Source organism: Corvus brachyrhynchos, unplaced genomic scaffold (assembly GCF_000691975.1).
Source record: "Corvus brachyrhynchos isolate BGI_N302 unplaced genomic scaffold, ASM69197v1 scaffold137, whole genome shotgun sequence".
NCBI lineage: Eukaryota > Metazoa > Chordata > Aves > Passeriformes > Corvidae > Corvus > Corvus brachyrhynchos.
In genome coordinates, this window is record NW_008238830.1 from 56,132 (window position 1) to 63,426 (window position 7,295).

Consider the following 7,295-nt stretch of genomic DNA (forward strand, 5'->3'; position numbering starts at 1 on the left):
AGAATCACTTCTGCTTTGGAAGAAAATGTAAATCTGTAGTTCAATGTAAATCTGTGGGGATCAATAGACCACACAGATTTATTAGTAGATATATCTGTAGATCACCATGCATCTGCATCAATAGATCTGTAGGTCACTAAATGTGAATCAGTATATCTGTAACTCATTATAAATCTGTCTGGATCAATAGATCTGTACCTCACTGTGAATCTGCTTGGATCAATTGATCTGTAGCTCACTATAGATCTGTCGGGATCAATAGATCTGTGGCCCAGCTGTGCAAGCTACTCTGGTTTCACAAAGACACATCTCCAGTGTCTCCTGGTGGCACTTGCACCTTCTATTTCTCCCCTTTCACTCCTAATGCGCTGAACCAACAAAGCAAGACCCACCCACAGAGCTGCACATTCCAAACATGAGCTCCGGAGTCAGACCAGTGGATCCGAGTCCATGGCAGGGGCTGGAATGAGATGGTCTTTATGGTCCCTTCCAATCCTGTTGCCTGGGAGAAGAGACTGACCCCCACCTGGCTACAGCCTCCTTTCAGGTAGTTGTAGAGTGATAAGGTCACCCCTGAGCCTTTTCTTCTCCAGGCTAAACAAACCCAGTTCCCTCAGCTGCTCTTCGCAGGGCTTGTGTTCCAGACCCTTCACCAGCCTTGCTGCCCTTCTCACCCAGTCCAACTCCTGGCCCTGCACAGACACCCCAACAATCCCACCCTGTGCCTCAGAGCGTTGTCCAAATGCTCCTGGAGCTCTGGCAGCCTTGGTGCCGTGACCATTTCCTGGGGAGCCTGTTCAGTACCTGACCACACTCTGGGGGAAGAACCTTTTCCCCTAACACAGCGCCAGCTGTTCCCTGGGTCCTGCCACTGGTCACAGAGCAGAGGTCAATGCGTGTCCCTCCCCACACTCCAATCTATAACCTCCCTGTACAAATCTCTTCCTTGACTTTCCTCTGCCTCAGGTACTTCTGTCACCAGTCCAGGGATTTTCTCTGTCCCAAGGCTCATTTGCTAGCTGGAGGCTTTTCTGATCCTCCCCTGACTTGTGTTCTGGAGAGACAACCTGTTACCCAGGTGTGGGACATCCCCTCCCAGAGTGGGGTTCCCAGAAGATCCCCACAGTGAGGGATGGTGTCCATGGGGTGCTGACTGCTGTGACCCACCTGGGGACAGTGGCTGCTGAAGGCACCTTCTGGAACACGCAGAGATGATGTCACAGTCCTGTGCAGAGCTTTATCAGGCAATAAACATTAACATTCCTCAGCCCCAGCTGCCAGAGTGTTGCTGGAATGGATTTGTTACTTTTATGAAGGAGAAGATGAAAGACTGGTGGGAGAGAAGGCCCCAATAACCTGGATACCACCTGACTGAACACCCACATCCTCCCATAAAACTTTACCTCAAATGAGAGTGTTTTATACCCAGCCCTTTGTTGGTTTTGTGTGATCCAGCCTCAGGAACCAGGATCTGCAGTTGCCCCTATTTCACACAGAACAAACATTATTCCTGCCATAAACTCTTCGAGGCAGGGCTTGTGTTTTATTTGCATTCATTTGTCCAGCCTCTTTTCCAAGCCAGCTGTCTCCTGACATCATGTACTCACAAACCCCACAAGTGCCTCTCAGAGATGCCAGTCCCTGACTGATTTAACTGATAGCTTTTTTGATGCTGCTCCTCATAGGGAGGTGCAGAATCTGGGACCGCAGCAGAGGCAAGGCTGCCACAGGCCCACCAGGCTCAGCAACACTGTGTATCTCCAGTAGCTGCACATCAGCCCAGTAGCTGCTCCTGGATCTTCCCCATTAGCCTCTCCAGACTCCAAGATCTTTCCAGCAATTGGCCAGGCCCCTCTGAGCCTCTGGCAGTCAAATCCTCTGGTTTTCACATCCTTGTGCACATGCAGACTCCTGGTTCCCAAGGCTCTTACCAAGCTGGTCAGCTCCTCTGGCTGGACACTCCCTGTAATCACATCCCCGCACACCCACGCAGATCCGGCCCCTGGTACACGAGCTGTTCGCCTACAGTCCCACACTGGGGGGGGAGGGGGGGGCTCTCAGACTTCCCTTCAGAGGGAATAAACAGTCCCTGACCCAGGAAAAGATTTAGGAGTGGAGGTTAATGAGAAGCCAGGTCACAGTGTGTTGATCAGGATCACGCTACCCAGTGAGCTCTTTACATGGCCCTGGCCACTCTTGTCCCCTGGGCCTTATTTTTATCCTGTGTTTGTTCCTCTCCAAATTCCATCAACCCCTCCATTTCTCCACCTTTGGTTCTTCTCCTAAGCTTCCTATAGTAAGTGTAATGGGATCCTGAACTTCCCTTCCCCTACACTTCAGAATGTTTCCTATAAACCTATGCAGGGAGAAAGGGAGAAGAGAGAGGTTGATTGGAGAGACCTTAAAGGTCATCCAGTCCCACCCCCTGCCATGGGCAGGGACACCTTCCACTATCCCAGGTTGCTCCAAGCCCCATCCAGCCTGGGCTTGGACACTTCCAGGGATCCAGGGGCAGCCACAGCTTCCCTGGGCACCCTGTTCCAGGGCCTCACCACCCTCACAGCCAAGGCTTCCCCTCCCCAATATCCCATCTACCCCTGCCCTCTGGCAGTGGGAAGCCATTCCCCCTTGTCCTGTCACTCCAGCCCTTGTCCAAAGTCCCTCTCCAACTCTTCTGGAGCCCCTTTAGGCACTACAAGGGGCTCTGAGCTCTCCCTGGAGCCTTCTCCAGATGAACACCCCCAGCTCTCCCAGCCTGGCTCCAGAGGGCCTCCAGCCCTTGAAGCATCTCCATGTCCCTCAGAGGCCTTTGTTGACTGGCAATGACAAAGTTTAGGTCACATCTTCAATGTGCATGAGATGTCCAGAGTTACCGCAGGACACTCCCGAGGCACAATCTATTTTGCTCCTGGAATGCAACAGGAAGAGAATCCTTTGTGTGATGTTCTGTGAATTCCCCTCTCTCTGGTGATGAGTTATCTCAGCTGTTGACTTACCAGGGTTCAGACCTTCCGCCCTTCCCAAAAACAATCTGTTTAACAGATGGATTGCCAGAGTGGCACCCTTTGTTATTCCTGCAAGTCCCTGTTGTTCTCTGTGCCTTTGTGTGCTCACTCACCCACATCTGCTGACTTCATTCAGAGCTATCACAAGAGCTCTGCTGAATGTCTGAGTCAACAAGAGATCAAAGATAAGGAGCAGTTTTACAGCACAAAAAGCCAAATGGTATCAGACAAGGGGAATTTAGCTAAATGATCAGGCAGTGGGTTCAGACTAATCTTAAATATTTCTTTTTCACCAACAAATATGCACCACACTTGGTACAAGCTTCCAAAATAATAAAAAACTCTTCCAGAGCTATTAAAACCCAATGTGGTTTATGAGGAAACAGACATGGATCCTTGGAAGTGTCACAGAAGTGTCACTGGATGTGCCTTGCTGAAGGATCTGGAAATAAGAGACTCTCCCATGATTAACCTGTTTCTCACAATTGCCCCCTTCACCCTTTTCCTCTCCTCTTCCCCAGATTAAAGAAGTTCATCTCCCCCCACCTGATGTGCCACAGACCCCTCACCACCTCCATCACCCTGCATTGGATTTTCCAGTTTTTTTCACAGGTATCTCCCAGGAGAGGGGTTGGACATCTACCAGAAGATATCAAAAAGTCTAAGTTGTCTGGGCTAAGTCACCTGACTGACTATTCCCAGCTGGGAGACACCAAACTGTGGGGTATTTGCTATTTAAAGCAGACGAATGCTAACAGGGATATTGGGATTCACTGTGTCACCTCATCCACTGAAACGGCAAAGCAGAATATTTACTGATCTGGTCAAAAAGTGTCTCACCATGACAGGAATGAAAACAGCAATAAAATACTTTCATCAGCAATTCTGATTCCAGTGCTTGATAGTGCAAATATCCCAGGCAGAGGAGAACATGGGATTTGTCTTTCAGATTCCTGAGAAAAAAAAAAAAAAACAAGTTAAGATCCTGGAAAGATCTAAAGATCTAAGAGTGTTTCTATCTTGACCCTGATATTTTTTATCAGAACATGCAAAATATTTAATGCAGATTCTCCTTGGCTGTGCCATTGCTTTTACAGACTTTTTATTGCTTATAAACCAAATCATGTCATCGCTGATACTTTCTCTGACCCTTTAGTTAAAATGTTACCCCAAGGACAATCATATCTTTCTGTGCTCAGTTTTTGCTGAGTACTCCAGGATCCTTGGATTTGCATGGGGTGGGAGCAGAGGCCCACCCAGGGATAAGACCAACTCCATCAACACTGCCTGCAATCATTCTGCATTTTTGCCACGAAAAGCATTGAAATTTCCTCCAAAAAAGCTTCATTTGAAATTAGCAAAAACTTCTGTTCTCGTCTTTCCTAGGTGGGGGGAAGTCAGAAATTCACTGATATTAAACAGACAAAAAGAAGGGTGACTGAGCACTGGAATGGACTGCTCAGGCTGTGGAGTCTCCATCCTTGGACACATCCAAAAGTCATCTGGAAATGGTCCTGGGCACTCAGGTCCCAGGGAGGTGGGACTGGATGACCACCAGCATCCCTTTCAACCTCAACCACTCCAGGATTCTGTGAAGAAATGGGTTTGAGCCGTCATATTTTTGTACATTTGAAAGGAAGAAAATTTTTTTGCTGCAAAAACAACTTCTTTTCCTGCTCACCTCAAATGCTGTCTGGATTTATTCTTTTATGGAAAAGTAAAAAAAAAAAAAAGGGGAGGAAAAAGCAAGGGTTAACAAACGCTCTGAAATACAGGAAGAATATGGGCAAACCAGGACGTGATAATCGCTGGATGGGTGGGAAGACACAGGTTAATGGGAACAGAAGCAGATAAACACACCATTTCTGGATAGAAGGGATACAGGAGAGGGACTAGACGGTAATGTGGGTGGGAATTGGAAAGAAATGATGGGATTAGTATTTTAACAGGATCTAAAGCTGGTTGGTTGAGAACACTGGTGGCTAGCCCGCCAACCCTAACCCCTAACCTTAACTTCTGCCCTCCTCCATTGCCACTGCTCTACCACTATTGTCTCCATCCTAGGAAGCACCACGGTGAGATTGCACTGCAAGCAGGAGGTCGAGGTCAAGGTCATGCTCAGGCAGGCTGGAAAACACCTTTCTGAGGAGAGAGGTCTTACCACAATGCAATTTTGCATTCTTTCCCAAACTGCATTTGTGGCCTGTCACCATCTTTGGAAGGACAGCTTGACTCGCATGCCCTTGCTGCCCTCTTGAGTGTATCTGTAGGTACTTCTGGCCATGACTGCCATTTTGAGTGTGGCATGATGCAATTTCTGGTAAACACTTGCCATCTTGAGAGTGGCACTATGAGTTTGTTCCAGGTCCACCATCTTGAGTGTTATGGCACATGGCTTCCCGTCACAGTCGCCATCTTGAGAGTGGACTGATGCCAATTCTTGGCTCCTCTACTGTCTTGAGCATATTGCCACGTGACTTGCTGCAGCCCAAACCCAATGGCACTCGGCAACAACCCTGCTCCTCCTTTGGCTCACTGCAACCCTCGTCCGCCACTGTCACTGCAACTGGGTCCTGCGCTTGGTGCTCCTGCATGCTCCAGGGCCAGCAGGAGGCTGCGGCAGGCATAGAAAGTGCCACAGTAACACTCCGAAAGATCACTGTGCGTGCCCACATTTTTTAGTTGCAGTACTTGTTTTTAGCTGCAGGTGGCATCAGCAAGTCGTTTAAGTCATGGTACATATGCCCGTTTGTCGTGGGTTGACACTGGTTAGGCACCAGCACCACAAAAAACCTATTCACTTACTTGCCCCTACTGTAGCTAAGCAGAGAAGGGGAAATTCATTTTTATGAGGTGAAATAAGGATTATTGAGGAAAATGGAAAACCTTCAAGGCAAAACAGGCTCAAACATACAGTAGAATAAAGAATATTTATTACTAACAGAATCAAAAGTATAATAAATGGTTAAAAGTTTTTCTTTTGGTTAAAAAGAAGTTAATAGTTACTTGTTATACACAGTTAATAAGTTGATTATTATTGCGAGTGTACGGGTGTAATGCTGCTATGTGATCGCTAGATGGTGACACCAAATGGGGGAAGAGTGGTAGGCCTACAGAAAAGTGGGGAATGTTCTGGAATGTTCTTAAGATGACTTAATGATTTATGATGTAAACATCTTGAAGGATTATTGGTTAGAGGGCAAACCAATCACTCGACGCCCCAGAGATTGATGGAGCTGAACACCAATGAGGACCCTGGCAACGAGCCCACCAGAGGGGTACTCGACGCCCCACCAATCATAACATCAGGGGGACTATAAAACAGCCCCGGGGGCTGAGCCCCCGCGCGGCGGAGTCTTCCTGAGGAACCTGAGTCTGAAGGAACGCCCTGTGCGCCGTACCGTTGTTTTTTTTCTGGGTTGCCGAGTGGGACTCGGGCTTATCTCGAGTCTCCGCTCCTGGTTTTTCTTTTTAAATAAACGAGCAGACTTTTGTTTCACCCAAAAAGTCCAGGCTCCGTTTATAACAAAAGTGAAAAGAATAATGAGAAACCAAAGCAAGCTTCCAGAACACCTTTCTCTTCCAGTACCTTCCTCTTTCCACCAAACTGCACAAGGGAAAAAAACATGGGGTTTTGGTCAGTGTTTCACTTCTTAAGAGTCTTTATGTTTAAGGAAAAGAGTTTCTCCTGCTGTGCTGTGGGATTCTTCCCACAGAAGATAGTTCTCTGTGAACTTCTCCAGCGTGGTGTCAAAACTTTGTGACAACAGTCCGCCCGAATCTGCTGCAGTGAAAAATATCCCTCCCGTGAATCTTGCACTCTTCCCACACTGCCTTCATGGGTCATAACAGTCATGGGGTTTTAAAGGATGAGCTATTCCAGCCTGAAAGCAAAGGCTATCTTCTTCAATCTCTAAAAGCCTTTCACGGCATCTATAAGCTATGGCACCTTCTTTTCACGAGCTGCACGTGGATTTCTGCATCCCCCATGTCCTTCATCTCATGAATTATAGGGGAAACAAATTACTGTATTATAGTCCTCACCACAGCTTGTAAGGAGAATTTCAGCTCCAGTGCTGGGGGTGCCTCCTGTGCCTTCCCCCACTGATCGTGGCGTGGCCATGTTGGCCTCTTCTCACATGATCTCACTTTTCCTTTCTCTCTGACTTGGAAGAAAGTTGGTATCAGTTAAGTTGCAGCTAAGTTGACCTTGTCTGGGCTCTGCATCAGGAAAGACTTGTCCTGTCTCTCATTGTCGGCTGCATGGGTTGTTTTTTTTTTTCTGATTCT

The 7,295-nt window shown here is 47.7% G+C and overlaps 1 long non-coding RNA gene across 1 annotated transcript; it reads left to right on the forward strand.

Moving 5' to 3' along the window:
- The first annotated feature begins 2,691 nt into the window (after positions 1-2,691).
- LOC108447621 lies at positions 2,692-6,504 on the forward strand. Its single transcript, XR_001863271.1, has 2 exons — positions 2,692-3,617; positions 4,392-6,504. It is a non-coding gene; the product is annotated as an uncharacterized LOC108447621 (long non-coding RNA).
- The last annotated feature ends 791 nt before the right edge of the window (positions 6,505-7,295 follow it).